The 23,074-nt window shown below is 34.3% G+C and overlaps 1 protein-coding gene and 1 pseudogene across 10 annotated transcripts in view; both read left to right on the top strand.

Annotated features, from left to right (window-relative positions):
- LOC127813134 (disease resistance protein RPV1-like) overlaps positions 1-23,074 on the top strand; it is a 210,627-nt gene that overhangs the window by 41,779 nt on the left and 145,774 nt on the right. The gene's annotated exons all lie outside the window — the stretch shown is intronic.
- Positions 6,837-22,726, top strand: LOC127813141 (vacuolar protein sorting-associated protein 25-like; annotated as a pseudogene).

The following is a 23,074-nucleotide window of genomic DNA, read 5'->3' as shown; positions in this document are numbered from 1 at the left end:
ATATCCGAAGAATCTAAGTCTAACTATCTAATTGGTTTTCTTCCTCTCCATATTCTTCCAATACACGATCTTCATCGGACTCAAAATCAAATTCATTGATTTCTTGCTCATCTTCTTCTTCTGATTGAAAATCATCTTCATGAAGCTCTCTCATCCTAGAACTTCTTCGAGCTTGAAGCATCTCACCTGCTCCCGATGCTTCACCAACCACTCCCCAAGTGAGTCCCGTACCAGGCTCAACTTCTTCATCATCTTCTCCATCAACGATCCATCCTTGTGCATTACTAGCATCACTAGCAAGTAGCACATCAACATTCCTTTCCTTCTCCCTTTTGTACTTGTTCATCAATTTCGCATTAAATTGAACATAGAGTAGATTGTTCAATCGATTCACGTCTAGTCTATTTCTTTTCTTCGTATGTATCTACATAAATAAAATAAAAACAATATCAATATAAATGATAATTATTATAACTAATTGATAGTAAATAAATATAATTCATATATATACTAACCTCTTCAAAAGTACTCCAATTTCTTTCACAATCAGATGAACTAGTGGTTAACGAGAGAATCTTTCTCGCCATTCGTTGCAAGTTTGGAGTTTGGTTTTCATAAGTCATCTACCATATAACTACATAGGTCAAACAAGTATAAAGTAAACAAATTTAATTTATACACTAATACACAATAGAAAGGATTAAAGGAATTTTATATCTGGATTATAATTGTCATCATTTTTCGCACACCCTTGAGTTGCCCACGATTTTCCAAAAGCTCCATCTTTACGAGTATACTTTGACAACTCAACATTTATAATATGGCCTTGCAATTCACCATCATAATGATAAAACATCTCCACACAGTTAAAAAGCCCATTCATCACTTCATTATCAAGTTGTATATCCACATCCTTGAAAAAGTAGTAGGGATTCAAAAGGTAAGCTGCAAAATGTAGTGGATTATCTAGCCTATCTTTTACCCTTGTTTCAATAATCTCCATAATAGGCTTATAGTTCTTTTCAAGATTATTTAAGGCCTCCTTAATATCTTCCTTTGCTTGCTTAATCTCTCCACATAAAAAGCCCATAGAAGGCTTTCTATCCGCATCAACAATTCGAAGCACCTTCACCAAATGTGCAAAAACTTTAAGGCATATAGTCACACCATTCCAAAAAGCAATGCTCATCACAGTAGCATAGGCTGCTTTCCCTTTAACAATCTTCGACCATTTGCACTCCTCCCATTCAGAGCTGGTAAACATTGCCCTCAGTTGGGCCTTTTTCTCCATCAAATTCTGTAAAGTCAAGAAAGCAGAAGCTAATCTAGTGACTCCTAGTCTCACTATATCCCTCTTCTTCGTAAATGACCTCATTAAGGACAAGGTCTTATGGTGTGCATAAATGAAGATTGTGAAACTCTTGGCCTGATCAATGACTTTCTTATACTTCGACAATTTTACAATACTTTCAAGCATCAAATTGATGGTGTGAGTAGCACATGAGGTCCAAAAGATATTTGGCCTCTTCACCTTCAATAATTTTGCCGCTCCCATATTATTGGCAGCATTGTCGATTACTACTTGGATGACATTTTGTGGCCCAACTTGCTCAATGCATTTATCCACATACTCAAAGATAAGTTCACTTGTATGTGCTTCATCTGAAGACTCTCTAAAATAAAGGAAAGCAGTACCTGCATTAGAATTAACACATAGGTTCATGATGCTCCTCATTTTTCTATCTATCCAAGCATCTGTCATAATGGAGCACCCAGTTCATTCCTACTTTTCTTCATGCTTCTTCAATAACTCTTTTATTCTGTCAACTTCCCCCTTTAATAGCGGTTCCTTCAATTGGTATTGACTGGGAGGTTTGAAGCCCGACCCAAATTGACCAACCGCCTCAACAAACAATTTGAAGCTATCATTGTCAACCGCATTGAAAGGTATACCAGCTTCATATACCCAAGTAGCACAATATTCACGAACAAACTGTGTTCTCTCTTTAAATAATGCTCCACTAATAGTTTGTTGCCTTTGGGTCATTCTCACACTCAAACAAGTTTCAGGGCTAATGGAGCTAGCAAACTTATCCATAGGGCCAAGAGTACGAGACGCTTTTCTGCTACCTAACTCTTGCAATTCATCTTCATCATCCCCTTCCACTCTTTCAGAGATATTAACAGTTGATCTCATCAAATCTTCCTCCTTCTTCTTATTTTTCCTCTTATTCTTTGCCTCGACAATAACATTCTTACATTTGGCTTGATCAGTTAGAGAAGATTTTGGACATGCAGAAACATTTCCAGAAATGTGGCCAATGTGTTCTTTTACTCTGTAAACGCCTCCAGACATAATTTTACCACACAACTTACATTTAATTTTATCCATATTCTTCGGATCAATTAACATTCCATACTCTCATCCGACATCATTTGACTTCCTTTTAAGAATTGAGGAGGCCTCGGACGATGCTCCCGTACTTCCAGTCCTATCCGAATCATTCATTTCAGTTTCACTTCCTGTTTTCTTGTTTTTCCCTGAGTATTGAATAATATACATTGAAAATTTGAAATTTAATTAAAAGTTTAAAACTTATCTAATGCCATTCACAGCTGCTACTTGAAGCAGCAACCTGATGCAGCAAGCTTGCTGCTTCAACAAGCAGCAAGTTGTTGCTTGCTGCTGCGTTGCTGCAGCAACGCAAGCTTGCGTTGGCTGAGGAAGATGGATAGTTGGATACATACCGCAGCAAGACGCAATCGGCGACGAGAGAGAACGACCAACATGTGAGGTCAGCAGCAAGGTCGGTAGCAACGAGCGAGCAAGACCAAGAGGAGATCAACGGCGGCGACGAACGACCAAGAGGAGATCGAAGGCGAGAGAGAGAGAGAGAGAGAGGAGCTGCGATGAACACAACCAGAGAGAGAAAGGGAAAGGGGATCGGGAAATAGAGAAAGGGAGGGGGAAATAAGGTCAGCCCACCAAGACGCGCACGACCTAGGCGGCTGCCCAGGCGATTAGGCGCCGCCTGGTCCGCCTAGGCAGCATCGCGGCCCGATTAGTCGGCCATGGCGCATAGGGCTACTGAGTAGCCTTAACTCGCTGCGGCTGGTTGCCGCTCAGCGCCTAGGCGGCCGCCTAAGCCGAATTTTTGAACACTGATGTTTGTTCTAATGTAGATACTAATGAAAACTTATTCAGAGGTTCATGTCACATAGCATTTCTAGGATGTTTTCAATTGTTTTTGAGTTTTCAAATAAAAAATATGAATTTTATAATTTATACATGATAAAGAATATTTTAAACTACAAATCTCAATAATGTTAAATAGTAAAAATATTAATAATGATGAAAATATTATTATAATATCAAAAAGAACAACAACAACAACATTACTTTTGTAAATTGTAAAAATACTAATAAATATTATAATTGACTGAACTCGAGACTATTTTTTCTTTATACGTAATTTGTTAATTACACAGATTTATTTCCTTGATATGACTATCCTAGCCATCCAAACTTTTAATTATATTTGATCTTTTACATTCTACTATTCTTGTTTTTATTTTCGACAAGGTGATACACGGATAATAGTTAATATTAAAAAAAAAATAAAGAACTTAAAATTAGTGATACCCTTTATATAGAGAAAGAAGAATAATCAGTTGGTTTAGTTATAAATGACACTTTCTAAATAAGTAAGTGTTGTATTTCATAATATAACATGCACAAAAATGTTATTAAAACCCTTATTAAATAGCAATGCTCCTTATCGTGCATTCAATGGGTTAAGTTTTGCAAATACTAATAAAAATGAGAGTTTAATTGAGAATTAAACTTGTGTTATTTTATTTATTTATTTATTTTTGTGAAGAAGTTTACAGTGAATATATAACTTGTTTTGTATGTTCAATGAATAACTATGCATATTTTGTAATAACAATATATGTATTGCTTCTTTTAACATGATTAGTAGGAACAACATATTATGTAATAAAATATGTTTGATATAAACATGCAAATAATGAAAATAAAGGATATTGAAAGTGAATACTTTTTATGTGGTTAAAAGTATCATAGTTCATAATCTTATTGAATGTTTGTGAGGTTAACTCCAAGTAATCCTATTTTAGTAATCAACTCATCTTTCTCTTTATTTTTAAAATCTGAGTAGTAAATATGTGTCTATTAGGAATTAAATAGAGTTAGATGGATTATATTTAATTAATCTTAATATTTAATGGGTAAAAAATAAGAAAAATAAAATTTTTAATAGTCTAATGATTTACAACAATAACGTCGATTATTTTTCTAAAATTAGAATGTGAGCAATCACCTCCGGTGACCTTATAACAAAAGCATGGCGTCAAATACATAATAATATAAAAAAGATAATTATATTTTGTGTGTGGCAAATTTTTTTAAAAATCATTACACTTTCCCTCTTAATTGGGCAATTATGTTATTTATTGGAGAAAAATTCTTATATAAACTTAATTTACCCAACAATGATAGATTGAATCAATCAAAAATGTTAAAATTTAAGATTGTCTAACTCAAATTAAAACATCATGAATAGTTTTGATTGGTTGAGTCTACATTTATTAAATAACCAAAATTTATACAAAAAATTTATAGGTGAGTTTGCAGCTTATATCTGTGCAATTTGATGACTCCTTGCATGGTATAGCTATTGTTTAAATATGAGACCTCCCAAGTCACTATAAAAAAAAAGGGGTATTTTGTGATGATTTTAAAAATTATTGCAAAATTTAAAAATTTAATAATTAAAAAATCAAATTTTGCAACATTTTTTTAAAGGTTGTCGTAAACTTTAAAAAATAATTAAATAATTTAAAAATTAAATTAAATTAAAATTTGCAGCGATTAAGAACACCGTAAATTTTATTAATTAAATAATAAAAAATTAAATTTAGCTACAATTTTTAAAAATCGTAGCTAAATTTAAGAAATAATTAAATTAAAAAATAATTTAAATTAATATTTACGGCGATAAAAAATTACCTCTAAAATTATTAATTTAAAAATTAAAAATTAAATTTAGACTCGAATTTTGAAAAATCATCCCTAAATTGAAGAAATAATTGAATAATTAAAAAATAATTTAAATTAACATTTTCGACGATCAAAGACAATCTCAAAAATTATTAATTTAAAAATTAAAAATTAAATTTAGCACTATCGATAAATTTAGGAAATAATATAATAGTTAAAAAATAAAATTCAATTAACATTTGCGATGGTTATTAACCATCGCAAAATTTATTAATTTAATAATTAAAAAATAAATTTTGCAACAATTTTGAAGAAGTCATTGTAAAATTTATAAAATAATTTAACAATTAAAAAATAAAAATAAATTAACGTTAAAATTTATTTATTTAATAATTAAAAAATTTATATTTTGTGATGATTTTAAAGAATTGTTGCAAAAATTTATAAATAATTTAATATTTATATTAAAAATATATAAAATTTTGAAAATGTAAAAAAAATTAAAAAATATATTAACTCTTATTTTTTTATTAATTAATTAATTATTTTTAAGTAATTTTTGGTGTGATTTATCCAAAAATATTATATATGTGTGGATATCTATGTATATATGATTTTATATTTAAATTATGAAATATAAACAAATAGTACATTTGAATGTGCACAATTGATAATAAACAAACAATACAAATGTTATATAATAATTAACTATTAATAATATTTATTAAATGTGTACAAAATGTAAACAAACACTACATTTGAAAAATATCGAGCGATTGTATTATATAAAAAAGAGTTTAGGAATTTCCTTGTCAGTTTTTTTCTTTCTATAAATAATAAAATTTTTCGTTGAATTAAAATATGCTCACAATCTTATTAAAACAATAATTTCACTTTATACATAAGACTGACTTATGCAACAAAAGATTTGTAGGTGATCTCATTCACGTTCTAAACTTGTTTTTCTCTTTGCAAGCTTCTTAGAGATGCCAAGAGACACTCTCTTGCATCTCAATCGAGATATTCTCTCGCAAAAAAAAAAATTATTATATCTTGACAATAATAATGTAAATTCAGCATATAATAATGGTGTATTAACACTTAACTCGAACATGCAATTTTTATTAAAAAAATTATTTTTAAAATAAATTCATGAAATGTCTCCTTATTTTTTATGAAAGTATTATCAAAATCATTTCTAAACTCTCTCGATGCTCATTTTTGTGCGTCGACCTCTTTGTATTTTTGTTGATCATCACTTTACTTCTTTGTGTAACAGTCATATATCGCTAGTTTTAGAAATTTATTCTCTTTTCAATATTTAATTTTACTTTCGTTGTTTACAAGTTTTACCTCATTATTTATTTGCAAGACTCAAGATTTACACTGGTAATATGTAGATGTTATGCGGTTTTTGTTTAATATAATTATTATTTATAGAAAAAAATTAATTATTTGAGGTAAGAAATTAATAATAAATAATCCAATAATCAAACTAATTTATTATAATTATTAGATTTATAATATAATTATATTTTAAAATAAAAATATTAATTTGATGCAATAATTTAAATTATTTTATTATTATATTTTAGATTATTATTTTATTAATTATCATAATCATAATCATAAATTATTTAGTGATTTCAATCAAATAATCAAAATATTTTATATAAATGATTTTATTTTTATTTTACAAATAAATATTTTAAAAAATAAAAAAACCAAAAAATTTCACACACCCAAATCCCCGCCTCTGGCTTTCCCCAAATCCCCCCGTTTTCCCCTCCACTGAAAACCCTAAGTCACACCCCGCGCCCCCCCCCCCCCCCCCCCTCTCTCTCTCTCGCCGTCGACCCATCCGCCTCCGCCTCCGGTAGTCGACGCTGCCTCCGCCTCCGGTCTTCTCTGCTGCCTCTGTCTCCGGTTGTCATCGCCGCCTCCGCCTCCGGTAGTCGACGCTGCCTCCGCCTCCGGTCTTCGCCGCTGCCTCTGCCTCCTGTTGTCATCGCCGCCTCCGCCTCCTGTCTTCGCCGCTGCCTCTGCCTCCTGTTGTCATCGCCGCCTCCGCCTCCTGTCTTCGCCGCTGCCTCTGCCTCCAGTTGTCATCGCCGCCTCCGCCTCCTGTCGCCGCCGCCGCCTCCAGATCGGCCTCCGTTCCTCTTCCTCCAGCTTCGCCGACCGACTTTCAGGTTCGCTTCCTCTTATTCATAAGTGTATTTCAGCTTAGGTTAGGTTTCCTTAACAGTCCACGGATTGCTTGCTACTGCATATATATTTTGTACGTGAATAGTTGCAATAAAATGGTTTTAGTTATTTTTTTCATCATTTTGTATTTTATTTTTGGTTGAATCCAGTATCAGTGCTTCTAGCATATTTAGTTAGTTTGTGACATTTTTTAGACATTGATACATTAGAGGTGTAGTGTAACAATACAAAAAAATTTGTGTAACAATAGAACGTACACAGTAAAAACAATATATATAGAGAAAGCTAGGCATGTTTATAGTTGGAGGCCTTGTGGAGTTTTATTCTTCTGTCAAGCAGTGATGCTTGTGTATATACATACATATATACACTGCGGGGTTCAATTTTATTGGTTAAATGTAGCGGTGGTTTTGAAACCGTCGCTAAAGTCACGGATGGGTAGCGAAATTTGGCGGAAGTTTAAAAACCACCGCTAAATGTTACTAATTGCCGCTAAGTTATACATTTTACGATAAACCTCCGCTAAAACCAATACTAATAATATACACATTTAGTGGCGGTTTAAAACTGCTGCTAAATGTTACTAATTGCCGCGAAGTTATACATTTTGCGGTAGTTTATAAATCGTCTCAAAAAATATGACTTTGCAGTGATTACTCTAGCGGTTGCTAAAAATTGCCGCTAAATACTCCACAACGGCTGATTTAGTGACGGTTTTGAAAACCACCGCAAAATGCAACAAAAACCATCGCTAAATTCCATATATTTTTTTTTGTAGTGAGTCTTGAATATTGCATGGAACTATAAAGTTAGTTGAGCAATCATTCTTTTTTTTTCTATATGAAGATGGTGTTGAAACTTCATTTCATCATTATTCCACCAGGGGATGTTATCCACTACTGGTTCCAAGTCCGGATAAAGGAGAAGGCTTGCGTTAGGTAGCCGACAGCCAGCATAAAACCTAGTCGGATTCAAATATGAATTCTAGACAAACTATCTGTTGGGGCATAACCCACATAGAAGTCTAGAATTCAAGTAGCCGACTCCACATAGTGGGATAAAGGTTGGATATGTTGTTGTTGTTGTTGTATTCACTTGGGGTGTTTGAGTTTCGCCTTACTAATCTCCAAGGATGGGTGACCTTCCCCTTTGATGTACCTCCAGGTAAATTTGAATGCGGACACAGTTTATATATGCTTAGAGCTAGACATTCGGTACAGTCCATGCGAAATTTGCTTTCTAGCGTTATTGCTACCTTCCAGTTAAATGCTGCCTTTCAGTAATAAATTTGCCTTCCAAGTTGCCGCACAAATTTGAACTGTAATACTGCATATAAAACACTAACTGAGGGCAGATGAGCAATCATTCTTTTAATACAATATTTGGTGTAAGGGTGAGACTGCATGGTGTTCTGGTTTTTCGCTACTAAGGTAGGACTAATCCACCTAATCCAAAACTTAGTTGGGTAAGCTCGAGGGATGTCCTAACAATCATTCCAAGATTCTTTTGTATTTATATTATTTTTAAGGGAAAAAAAATATAGAAAGTATCCTTGCAGTTTAATATAATGGTGCAATTTCTCCCTTATAATTAATTAACCTCAAACCCTTTTTTTCATTTTTATTTACATTTATTTGTCTTCTCAAATCTTTTATCGATTTCTATGTCTCTCCAAATGGTAGGAAATGGTGATGGCCACAACAATAGGAACCACTTGTAGGGGATAAGTCTCTCTTTCTCTTTCCTTCTCCCCTTCTTCTTCTTCTTCTTGGGTTCAATCAGAACCCTTCTACTTGGATTTCATTCAAACCCTCTTTCTTCTTCTTCTTTTTTTCTTGGATTATTTTTCTCTATGTTTTGGGTTTAACGTAACAAAACTTGGGTTCCATCAAACTCTTCTTCTTCTTCTTTTTCTTTCTCCATGTTTTAGGTTTAATGGAGCCCAAATACTGGGTTCTGTCAAATCTTTATTTATTTTTTTCCTCTTTTTTGTGTTCACCACACACTGGCAATGAACCCTGTGTGTAATAAACTCAAATAAGTTCACCACATGCTGAACAAAACCTATTATAAATATTTTTTTACAATTCATTCTATTTTAATTTATTGAAAAATGTTTTAGTTTATAAGAAAGTTTGTGTTGTAAAGGGATAACATAAATTGTACATCCATGAGGAGTAGTAAAAATACAAGACTACACTTCACTCTTTGTAAATTACATTAATTAATTCTCTGTAATGTTTAAAAAATATATCAAATTATCCATGCTCTTAAATCTAGATTACATATGCTTAGTGAATTTTTTTAAATTTGAATGAAGAGAAAGTTGATCTAATTTGTAGAATGAGACATGAATATAGTATCATTCATTCTTTCTAAATATCTAGTAAATGGAAGGATAAATTAAAAATCAAACATACAATAAAACATTTTTCTGATGAGGCAAACTTATACATACATTTAATATATTTATATCATTATTTCCAACGGATAACTATATATTTGAGAAATTCTGACATGATAGCTGACAAGCATCAAATACATTTTCTCTGGGAGGAGAGGTGCTAAGTGCAAGCTGAGTGTCCTGTGATCCTCTCATTGTCAAACCACCCTAGGGGGAGAGAATTGAAAGTGATGGCAAAATAGAGTCCTTCGACAAAGTTCGGCGAAAGTCTCTCGTCAACAAGCGTACATCCAACGGCGGTAGCAATGGGACCAAGCATTCTGAGGAGGTTCATCTTCGATTACTGCATTATTGTAACAAGATTGACTGTTGACTTCAATCGTGCGACTTTAATGGACGTGTCCAATTGTCGGTTTTAGCAATGAAGTTTTCATGTCTTCGTCCTTATGCCATTTGGAATTTGTAGAAGAGAAATGGAAATGAGCTGAAGCCTGAAAGCATGTGAGATTTGGTTTTTGAGAGTGGTGAATTAATGTTCAATCGGTGCACCATTCAAACAATTTGTGAAGGCTTCCAAAACTTGAATTGGCTGATGAGGTAAACGAGTAATCGGCCTAACATACTCCCTGTCGAAATCACAATCAAAGAGCTTGGAGTCAAGTTCTACGAGGGCATCCTTTCTTTGGTTGTAAATATCAATTTCACCTCAGCCGGATTCTATCTTCTTTTCCATATTCTTTTTTATCCATTTTTTGGCACTTTTGACAGAAAAGTAGTAAAACAGCTCAATTCAAGTCCGTACAAGTGAGAGTTTTCTATTGTTGTTTACCATCCAAGGAATTCAATCTCTTTGTAACAAGGGTGGTCCAGCATTAATTTAGTTTCATTTGAGTTGATTAATCCTTGATAACTCTGTTTTATGTTAGTCTTGTTTGTTTGCCAGATGTCTTCCAAGTAGACTAGTTCACTTAGTCTCTTGCTTGTGCATTTCTTTAATTATGATATCGATTTGGGATGCAGTTGTCTTAAAAGCAACCACAACCGCCAGTTTTTTTCCAATCCTTTTCTTGACATCTGAACTTGAATACACAATAATTCTGTGAAATTTCCTCGCACCTTCTTGCTACTCTCCCTCCCCCCACAAGGGGTCCCCCCCCCCCCTCTCTGTGTATATATATATATATATTTATTTATATCACATATTTTGTTTGTCAGATTAAGAGGGATAAAGGGAAGAAGAAGGAGAGGAAAAAGCTCAGTTGTCCACTTACGAGCTGGCCCTACAACAGTATTTTGTTGTGAAAGCAGGATTCCTCATCCAGATGAAACTTACCTAGCTGTTGGTATGTGACATATTTATTCAATACGAATAGTTGGTTATTAGTTGTAGTTGCTCACCATTAGTGGTCCTGAATCTGTTATTATCTCTAAATCTCCCCTTTTTCATTGATCTGGTGATTGGGAAGGTAAATAACTTGCTAATTGTGAGCTTGGAAACTAAACAGAAATCATATAATCAATCCTTTTGGTATGGTAGGGACAAAAAATCATCATATCACTTTACGAGCTGGCCCTACAACAGTATTTTGTTGTGAAAGCAGGATTCCTCATCCAGATGAAACTTACCTAGCTGTTGGTATGTGACATATTTATTCAATACGAATAGTTGGTTATTAGTTGTAGTTGCTCACCATTAGTGGTCCTGAATCTGTTATTATCTCTAAATCTCCCCTTTTTCATTGATCTGGTGATTGGGAAGGTAAATAACTTGCTAATTGTGAGCTTGGAAACTAAACAGAAATCATATAATCAATCCTTTTGGTATGGTAGGGACAAAAAATCATCATATCACTTTACTTTTTTCCCTTTTCTACGTAGGGGTTGAGGATTGTTTAAACAATTTTATTTAAACATATAGTCAAGGCTTGTAGCTTTCACTGGTTTGGTTTGTAGGTTGCAAAACATCAACCCTTTGCAGAGTACTGAAAAGAGGAAGGCAAGTGTTTTGGGACTTAATTATTTGGGATAGTTACTGCCATCTTTCAATTGCTCAATTACAAACGAAATAGCTTTTGTATTTTCTTTTTTCTCTTAATCCTACCTCTTTGTTCTAGAACTAAGTTCATGGAATTCCAATATGGCATCCGAGGCTTCCACTTAGAAGAAATGGGATTTGATTTCATGGAGGAAATGGGTTTTCTCACGATGTACAGTGGAGTGGTTCTAACAGATTGAATGAAGCAAGAAAGAAATTTAAATTCATAGGAAAAGAACTCACCAGCAGCTTTGCTACCTTCAATTAACAACAATTCTGCTTTGATTAAACTGTCTACCTTTCATTAACTTTTGAAATCAAACCCCTAAAACCAGAAATGAAGATCGGAGGAGCAAGAACAAAAAAGAATAGATAGATCATAAACAATAGATGATTAACTTATCTGAAAAATTGATTGACGATCTCCTATGCCCAAAGCTAGAATCTTCTTCAATTTGTAGTGAACCAAAAGACAGAAAAGAGCAAAGAGTGCATGCACATTGTACGGTGAAACCTAGAGAGCAAGAGAGAGAGAGAGAGAGAGAGAGAGAGAGAGAGAGAGAGAGAATTGGGCCTTACACAAAAAAGAATTTACTAAAAACAAAGATTTCAATGAACTTCTATGAAATGGTTTTATAGGATTCGACCAAATATCTTGATTGTGGGATCATCCCCAATAAGTCCTTTAGAAGATTTTTTTTTTTTTTTTTCATCTTGATGTACATTCTAATTGGTTTCATCATTTAGGTACCTTTCTTGTACTCTGTGGTAATGGCAAAAAATTAAATATTTCAAGTCAAAATTTATTTGTTCACTCGGGCTTCAAAACTTTGAAGTGTTGCTTTCAATTTAGAATAGGATGAGATTTTCTTTATGTTGTGATCAAATTGAATATTTTATATAATTCAGGAGAAAAGCTGGCTGAGAAGCCAGGAGTGATTAAAATATTAGTGTTAATCATAGGTAAACCAGTGATAAAATATAACCAATAGCATGAGTAGCTAGTCTCAATTCTGCACATTTGAGAACCATTTTTTTCTGCTTTATTGGCCAAAACTTGTGATTTTCTTTATATTCAACATTTGTTGCACCTTAACTATTGCACATAACATATAGATACTCTGGTAGTAAAATTTAAGATTTATATACATCTTATAATTGAAAATGTACTGACTTTCTTCTCCAATGTAAATTCATTAATGTAAGTCTAAAATTATTTATCATGCTGACAGGGTTTTATAACCCAACCATCATCAGTTTTTAGATGCATAAAAACTATGACTCTAATGATTTGTCTACCAACTCATCTAAAAACTTAAATTGTTAGAAAGATTGGACAACTTTGTTTTTTATTCTCACACACATCTTCTAACATGGGGCTAGATTTTCCTTCACAAGCAGGTTAAACATGCGTAAACATTAAATTCAAGTTGATTGTAACATAGTTTTTTGTAGTTTTTGACACCATGAATGAGTTGAAGATGAAAAAGTTTTTGGTTGGAAAACTATTTCCTAGCACAAAATTACTCGTCTTTGCGGCCCTTTAATCTTTGCTTTGCTTAGTTTCCAACTTTGGTTGATGCCTCTATAGATGTCTTCACCACCAGGTAGTAATAACGGGTCACCTGCTGCTGGTAAGTTTGTTGATGAATAAATAGTTGCATATTCTTACATATCAAAGTGTTTATCCATTGACAAGGCATTGAAAACTCACCATTCTTTTTAATGTTTTTTGACGTGGTACAACCATCATAGTGTCAGTGCTACTACTTGCTGGCATTGGCGTGATTTCGTGTTTTTGTGCCAAGATTGGGAGAAGAGCCATTGTTTCAGACCTGAGACTAGCTGTTGCTCAGCCAACCCCGGGTTATGTGGTTCAAGCCCCAGGTCATGTGGTTCAGGTGTGGGAAGTTGATGCTCCCACAATGGAGAGGATCCTCGAAGACCTGGCAAAGGAGAAACCGATTAGATTCACAGTCCAAGAACTATGTACCTTCACTTCCAATTACTCCACAAGGTTGGGTTCTGGAGGCTTTGGCATTGTCTATAATTGACAGTTCCCTAATGGGGTTAAGATTGCAGTAAAAGTCCTCAACAGGAACTCAAATGGAAGAGTTGAGGAGCAATTCATGGCTGTGGTGACCACTATTGGAAGAACTTACCATAGAAATCTAGTCATGCTTTATGGTTTTTGCTTTGATCAATTCATGAGTGCACTCGTCTACGAGTACATGGAGAATGGATCATTGGACAAGTACTTGTTCAGCGATACACAAGCAATTGAGTGGGAAAAGCTATGTGAAATTGCAATCGGAACAGCAAAAGGCATCGCCTACCTGCATGATGAGTGCCAACAACGCATCATTCATTATGATATATAAAGCCTGAAAATGTCCTTCTAGACGAAAAGTTTACCCCCAAGGTCACTGATTTTGGGTTGGCAAAGCTTTGTAACAGAGACATCACCCATGTATATGTGTCTAGGTATCGAGGCTCCCGGCTACTCAACACTGGAATTTTAGCTCTGGAACTTCCCCATAACGCATAAATGTGATGTCTACAGCTTCGGGATGCTGTTGTTCGAGATAATTGGGTGGTGGAGGAATGCCTGAATAGGTTCCACGGACATCTTGGATTGGTTTCCAAAACAAGTGTGGGAAGAGTAGGAGAAAGAAGAGTTGGTTGCAATGTTGTCGGGGTGTTGGAATGAGGAGAAGGATAGGGAGCAAGTGGAGAAGGCAGCTATGGTGGCTTTGTGGTGCGTTCAGGACTTGCCGGAGGCCAGGCCAGCGATGAGCGGTGGTGAAAATGTTGGAAGGCGGAGTGGAGGTGATGCCGCCTCCGAAGCCATTCCATTACTTGCTATCTATTTCTGTGACTAGGCCAGGTGCGCCCTCTAATGGCAATAACAGTTCAGACATTTCTACTTTGACCAATTGTGGAACGAAATCGCGTTGGTACAAGGACACCACGCCCATCATGACCAAGTACAAGATTCAAATGGCCAATAGCACCTCCTAAAAATACAAAAAAGATGTGTAACTTTTACCTTAATAAAGAGGCTCTGGTCCAGCCTCTCTTGTTTTTCGCAATTAATAATGTACGTGATTTGTACTTAATGTCACAAGCCAAATGGAAACGAGGCCTTCTTAGAGTCTTGCTACTTTGCGAAAAGCCTCACAGAGAGGCTTATTGAGAGGTGAAAAAGACAAAAATGTCCCTCACCCAAATGTAAATGTACCCATTTTCTGCTGCAATCTTTGTTCTCCTCCCTTTCCTTCATATGGCTGCTGTCTCCAGCAAGCTCTAGCACTGTCTCGCCTCGCACCATCTGCCACTACAGCAGATGGGGTGGATGCAATGGTGGTTGGCAGAAGGCGAGGCGGTGTGAAGCGAGGCAACGAGAGAAAGGCGACGACGAGTGCAAGAGCTTGTTGGAGGCAACGGCCATGAGAAGGAGAGAAAGGAGAGGGGAGGTTATAGGAAGAAAGGGGGTAAATTTGGATTTGGGTGAGGAACTTTTTTTGTCTTTTTGACCCCTCTTGATGAGTCTTTCTATGAGGCTCTCGGGCAAAATAGTATTAATTTGAACCTTAATGTCTAATCTCAATCAATGATGCCACATATCAAGATGTTCATCTCTCTCTCTCTCTCTTCTACTTCCAAGGATGCCTCCTTCCTTTGTATGGAAATGATTGGATGATTAATAACAGAATTTGATACATTCTAAACCATTTAAGAGTAATTAATATCATCATCCTAATAAAAAAAGAGTCATTTTTTATTATATTTTCTAATTTTTAAATTGAAAGAATTTTAAATTTTGGCATCTAAAAACATTTTTTTGAAAAGTAAAATACAAATAAAATTAAATATGAACGAAAAACTTGATAATTGGAAAATAAAGGATAAATTACCACAAATTCATGAATTTTGCTATGTATATTAATTATATTGTAACTTTTAATTTTTATTAAATATGTATTTAAAATTTTATAATTATAACAATTATATAATGCTGCTATATTTAAACTAACAACGTGATTTTTCATCAAAAAATAAAAAAGAGATTTTTTTTTTTAAAATAACAAGTTTTAAAACTATTAGACCCAAAATACATGTGCGAATTAGTTTTGATTTTTAGAGGCTTTCGGATGGAAAAAACTAATTTTAACTAAATTAAAAAGACTATTGTATTGTCAAATAAATCGAAAAATTCCATTCATGTCCCCACAAATCTCTAACCCAAAATTAGTTTCTCCTCTCCCTTCTCCTCCCTCCTAGCATCTCTTGTCTGTCATCTCTAAGGCCATCATCTCCAGCATCCCTCGGCCCTGGTCGCTGACCTAGAACGAGAAGGTGCTTCTACTTCTGGCGTCTTTCTTCCCTCGCTGCTCATCTTCCTTGTTTCTGTTTGTCTTATCATCTCAGTAACTACTCCCTTCTTAAGTTCTTCACAATATTGAATCTCTTGCTTTTATTATTTTGTTGTTGTGTTTTTAATTCAATGGCTTGCTTTGAGCTCCTTTGTATGCTAGGTATATTTACCAATGACCTTTGAGTGTCTTCCATAAAATCCGCTCACATTAAGCATCTCATATGATGTTTTTGTCTTTAAATTTATTGTCCTGAATCATGCCATTTATCTGAAGTTCATCAAGTTTTTTCTATTTTTATAAACCTCAGTATAACTGTATTATTGTTTGAATCTGGTATAAACCATAGTTACAGGTTCCCCTTACCCCCCCCCCCCCCTCTCCCCCCGCGCGTGGGGAACCATGCTCCAGTTTCCATGCACTAAAACATGGTACTTTGGCCTCTTGGAACACCATGGTACATGTTCCAGTTCCAGTTCTCCTAGATTGGAGAACTGGAAAAATGTAAATATATAACCTTAGTTAAATATTTGGCAAGCATTACACTTAGTTTATAATGGAAAAATATAAATATTATATACTGGACCAACATCAAATATATAACTTATTATGCTCAGTTATTATAATGGGAAAAATTATTTCAAGAAAAAAAAGGGGATAAGTCAAAAGGAGAAAACAAATACAAATTAGAGAATAAAATATAAGAAAAAGGGGATAATTCTTTTATGAAAATTATTTTATGCTCAGCTATTTTATGAAATAGAGAAAGACAAATTAGAAATAAAATATAAGAAAGACAACTCAACAACAACATATCCGGTCTTTATCCCACTATGTGGGGTTAGCTACATGAATTCCAAAATTTCATGTATTTCTGTCTTTTGTCATATCTTCATTTAGGTCCATACACTTCATATCAAACTTTAATGTCTCTCCTAAAGTCTTATTAAGTATGTCTCTACTTCTTTTTTTGACTAATTGTTCAATTTCATCAACTTTCCTCACATGAGCGTCTTTTGGCCTCCTTCTCACATGACCAAACCATCTTAGTCTAGTCTCTCTTATTTTTTCCTCGATTGGCACTATTTCTACCTTATTACGAATAACCTCATTTTTAATTTTATCTTTTCTTGTATGGCTGCACATCCATCTTAACATTTTCATCTCCGCTACACTCGTCTCTTACTCATGTTGGTATTTGATTGCCCAATATTCTGAGCCATATAACAAAACTTGTCTTATAGCTATCATATAAAATTTTCCTTTCAGTTTTAATGGGATTTTACCATCATATAACACTCTTGATGCATTTCTTCATTTTAGCCAACTGACCTTAATTCTATGTGTGACATCCTCGTAAATTTTTCCATATTTTTGAATCACTGATCCCAAATATCGAAAATGGTCTTTTCTTTGTACAATTTGGTCTTCCAATTTTATTATAACATTCTCCACTCTTACATTCTTACTAAATTTACATTCTATATATTCTGTTTTCCTTTTACTTAATTTAAATCCCTTAGATTCTAAATTATTTCTCCACAACTCAAGCTTATTGTTCACTCCCTCTTTTGTTTCATCCACCAACACTATGTCATTTGCAAATAACAAACACCATAGCACCTCTATCTGAATGTGTTTAGTGAGTTCATCCATTATTAAAGCAAATAAGTATGGACTTAGTGCAAAACCTTAATGTAGTCCCATTGTAATTTTAAACGGTTCAGTATCCCCTCTGCATGTTCTGACCCTTGTCTCAATTGTCCCAAAAAAGACAAGACCCAAAATGTTTTCAAAAATAGTTGTTGAATGTGTGTGTGTGTGTGTGTGATGTTTTGGAGGCATTCCACTTTGGCCAACCATAGAAACCTGCCCTGCATACCATGTTCCAAGAAATGTCATGTACCACGCCCCCATATTGCATTCTACAAACCCAACAACTATGGTATAGACTTATTTCTTCTATAGTTGTTGGCTAAGTCATAGTCATGGTTGTACTTCATTTCTTGGATAATTCTATCAGCTAACTCTCAGTTTTAAACTTCAATTTATCTCATTTGTAAACTTAATTGCATTAACAATTGTTTATTTTGTGGATTAGGTTTTTCCTACTTTAGTAGTTGCATGGGGTATCATGATATTGAGTTGCAGTTGAGGGTTGTTGATGTAAGTAAGGCATTCTGATACTCTTGGATCCCTAGATTAGTTTGTAGACATGTCTACTGCAAAACTGCAAACCACACATCTTAAAATGCATCTAGTTGTTAATGCAATCATTACAATTAACTTTGTTGGTGTACTAATCAACAAAATTAACTGTAAATTTATGCTTATAGTTTTATCAGTACTATGGGATCAAGGTTATTCTTCTTTGAACTTTTCCTTTTCTCTTTGCAAAATGTTTGAAATTCAACTATTATAAGTATAATTTGATATTTTATCCTAAGAAAAACTAAGATAAAATTGATTTAAACAATAAATAACTATTCTTAAATAGTGACACAGCTTTGAGTTAAGGGGCAATGTAAAATTTTTGTTTTCCCTCTATACAATAGTTTTGACAATAGTGATTAGATGAGTGGATTTTGGTTCATGCATGCAATCTATTTGTTCAAAAGTTGGGTCATAGTTAAATGATGATTGACCCAAAGATGAGTTGAACTCAGCTGGTCAGGCCTATCTATTGCCATGTAGGATATGTATTCCTTCATGTGGCTAATAGGTAAGACCTTCTACCCACCCACCCCCCTGTCTCTCTCACCATCTTGGACTCTTCTCTAGATAGGTGATTTACAGTGACAAATCTCAATTGGCGGGTTTGCTCATAACTAGTATTAATCTTATATGGTTTGCTTTATTCCTGGATAGAGATGGTTGGAGATTTAGAATTCATGTAACTGACCCCACGTAATGGGATTCGGGCTTGTGATTGTTGTTGTTATTGGTTTTTTGTTTCCATGCAAGTACACATTGTTTTGGTTGATGACCTCCACTTATTTGGTAAATTGTCTGAAAGATCCTTTGTATCTATCTATATTATCTGCAAATAATTTATCAATATATATTATATATAAATGTATGTGTGCTTTTACAGATCCCATTTTCTTTGGATATCCAAGTCTATAAATATGTTCAATTATGGATGTGATATTTAAACTAAATGTTAAGTTTGATGGGAAAATGGAATTTTTTTTGAATTTTTTGCTTATACTGCATCGTGCAATGATTGATGTTGCCATATCTTTGCTTGCTAACTGCTTTACCCTAATTGTTATCTGTTAAACAGATTCACTTCATGCATCTCAATAAGTGATAAGGTAGAAGGATGCAGAAATTGGGAGATTTCAAGCTGCCCCACTTCTTCAATTATCCACCATACTTCACGTAATAGCTTGTGCTTTTGACACTTTTGACTTGTTACCTATAAAAGAAAAATGAAAAACAGTTTGCTTTCCTTTGTTTTAAAAAATATCTTTTTCTTAAGTACTTCTGAAGCTGGAGAGATTTGTAAGAGCCCATTTGTTCAATGGTGTGCTTTTTTAAGTAGGCCTTGACTTGGCACATTTTAACAAATCAATAAAAATTTGAAATTGCCATTCTTATGCAGTATCATTGTTCTTAACAAGCATGTATTTTTTTAAAGAAAAAAAAATACTCTTTGCATTTCCTGTTGCCTTGCAACGAAACTATATGGTTCCATGAGTATAGTTTGGGTGGAAGTGTTGCAATATTCCCTTTAATAATAAAGTGATCCACCCTCCATGAAACTTTCAGAACATCTTTAGTATCTAGCTGGTTTCCTTTTTTCTGGTGATGTATATGCCATTAGATTCACTCACCCTTCTCCCTCAGATTCTATCATTTCCTTCAATACCACACTATTTTGTTTTTGTCTGGGTCCATACCATACTATTTTGATATTTCCAAATTGATGCTGCTAAATATAGTAAACTGAACCTATGATTTGGATACAAAACCAGTGATGCCATATGTTTCTTCTGCAAATTTCTAACCTACAAAATAGGTCCCCTTAGGATCTTAAACAATGAAAAAAGTTTTTTGGTACAGAACTGCTATAATCCAGCCTCTATTCTTTTTAGATGTGTCATATTGATATAAAAATGAATGACCAACCTGCATGTCAATTTTACTGGTGCTTTAATTTTCAGATTTATATCCAATATAGTTATTTCCAAACTTTGCATGCATGGTTGGATATTTATTTTCATCTGTACTCGGAACATTCCCACATATTCAAATTGTTATAATGTCAAGCATGCTTATTTAAGCTATTCACTCCCAAGCCTTTACCTTACCTAATTAAAATTTTGGTGCTCACTTTGAATCTGTCTAGCTTGCAGCCAGTTAAGGACACGAGGGAAAAGCAGATACAACTTTGGAAGGAACTAGTAGTTGATTTCTGTAGAGCTCAAAATATTTTTATAATTGAACCGGAAAATGACTTTCCTCTGTTCACAAATCCTGTAATTGAAAGTAAGCTATCTCTTCATCACCTTCTCTCTTGTTCTCTTATTTTCTGTAAGAGCTGCATGTTTATTTTCTCTCTAAAACTATGTGAGTTCTGGGGCGTAATGGAATGCTTGGATTGGTGCTACGTAAGGGATTTCAAAGGATTGGCAAGGTTGGAAATAGATGTTTCTTGGATGTTGTACTTGTATTTTTATAGTTTAATCTACTATGTACTTTGTAGATGTTTTTGGGACTTAACATGTCTGTTTTTTAAGTGTCAAATGGATTACTTAAGGGATAATCAGTCCCTTTATTTATTCAAAATTTTTTTCAAAAAAATTGAATTTATTTTCTACTCAGAACAACACACGTTGATGAGTTTTACTACTTTGCTAAAATGTTTGTCAAACAGAAGTGTCACCAATCTTTTGAGACCCATCTAGGGCCTTTTAAGTAGAATTCCTTATGCCATGATAGGAGCTTAAATGTCACACCGAGTTTAAAGTTTTTGGATATTGTGGGTTTACGTGATTTGTTCAAATAACCAGATATAATGTCTTCATGAAGGGTTCTCAAACTTTATCCTGCAGTTCCCTCTTGAGACTGATTTTTTCTTAAAAAAAAAAAAAATAGTGGTAGGATTTAGATAAAGTCAACTAAGAGTTTCTATCCAGGGAGGTGGAGCAGCTACATGGTTCCTCTTTTTCCATTTTTCTATGTGAATGGATGTGATTATTGAATTGAAATACTTTCCTATGCTGAAATGTTTTCCTCCCCCTTCTTTCCCAGTTGGAAATCTTCCCCAATTTCATCTCTTCTTCTTCAATGAATCAATCTTTTCTTGCTGTCTTGCATACTTTTATTGGCCATCGTTGTGTGTGCTTTAATCATATCAGTCTAAAACAGAAGTGTATCCACTTAGTGGATTTTCTGATATAAATGGCAAGAGTTTTTGGGATAATGTTAATATGAATGCATCTGTTTGCATTCTGTTCTCTCTCTCTCTCTACATTAGCTGAGAAAACTAAGCCTTGTACATTGGTGATATCCTTTTTATTTTCAAAAACTAATATGTCTGCCTTATTTCTTGTTGCGCGTGATGTAGGGTCTCTAAGTCATGAAGCTAGGGAGGTATTTCAGTCAGCCTTAGTTTCTGAAGGTTGGCCAATGTCCTTAATATTTCTCATGTTCTTTTCCCATTTTTAAGTACTTGCATAAATTTAGGGGTTAATTTTCTACTGAACAGGCCGGGCAGAATGGATGGATAAGGGACACAGAAAATGCCTTATCCTCTGGCACCGCATCCAAGATTGGGCTGACTTGATTTTAGTATTTGTGAGTGGTTATCTCATCTCTTAATAAGAACCTGCTTGTTGATCATGTGTGCTCGCTTGATCTGATATGTTCAAAACATCTTGTTCTTTTGCTATGTGTTACCTCAACATGTTTGATTAGGTGAAGGATAGTCCTTTGTGAAATAGTAATACAGTTTGAGGATATTCATTTAGTACTAATGCTATGCCCTTGCTTTAGTTTTGAATATATTTGTTTTTTCTTTGACATGTTTGGTTAGGTGAAAGATAATGGCTTGGAAGATAATGTAATGATAGTGGAGGAGATTCAGGGACTGAATCTCGGGGAACAGGTAAACTATGATTCCTAAAAATACCTCCTGATACCAATTTATTGACAGGAGTAGGAGGAGGAATGAGTGAAGGATCCTTGTAAAAATTGTGGTTTTTTGTTGTGCTTTATTTAATGTTATTGTACTAATGTTCAATGTATATTTTTTGGATGCTATATATTTAGAGCTTCATGGAGTGGAGCGGACTGTTCTAATGCGAGCTCTGAAGCTACTAGAACACAAGGGGAAGCTTACAATTTTCAAGGGAGCTTCAACTGTGATGATGAAGGGGTCAAATTCTCTATTTAGTGCTTTTCCCTTTTGTGCCTTATTGGTTTGGTTAATGACTTGTCTTTTGTAATGAATGTGCCAGTTGTGCTGTTGCTTTAATTTATGTCTTAAATTTGAGACAAAGATAATGGTGCTTCTAACTTATTAATGAATTCACATTGACCAATTAAAGTACAACTCGAAGGCACTTTTTGTCACAAGAGATGTCATTATAGCGGCAACAGTGACATTGAAAAGTGGTATTCTGATCATAATTTTAGAAGGGGTGTATTTGGTCAATTTTTTTGATTTTAGAGATCGGTGGCTGTAAATGAGGCATCATGCTTGGCTTTACATTGACTGATTTTGCCTTGGCCTTTGCTTTTACTGTGGGGCAGGCCATATGCTCTACTTAGTAATAACTGATGCTGATAGAAACAACTGACTCCAAAGAAGAACAGAACCTTTCTTTCTTTGTTTGGAAAGCTCTCAAGAAAGAGCCATAAAATTAGCGAATAAAAGCAGTTGGTGGCATATTAAAAATTGCAAATGCATGTTGCTTTGCCACGCCACTAAGCAATGAGAATTGCTTAATCTCTGGGCATGAAATTGAAGTTGCTGCTATCAGTGAAAAATCTGCAGACTGCCCTCTTCTTAATGAAAA

Source organism: Diospyros lotus, chromosome 11 (assembly GCF_014633365.1).
Source record: "Diospyros lotus cultivar Yz01 chromosome 11, ASM1463336v1, whole genome shotgun sequence".
NCBI classification, from domain to species: Eukaryota; Viridiplantae; Streptophyta; class Magnoliopsida; order Ericales; family Ebenaceae; genus Diospyros; species Diospyros lotus.
The sequence above is the reverse complement of the archived record's forward strand: the minus strand, read 5'-3'. Positions and strand labels throughout refer to the sequence as shown.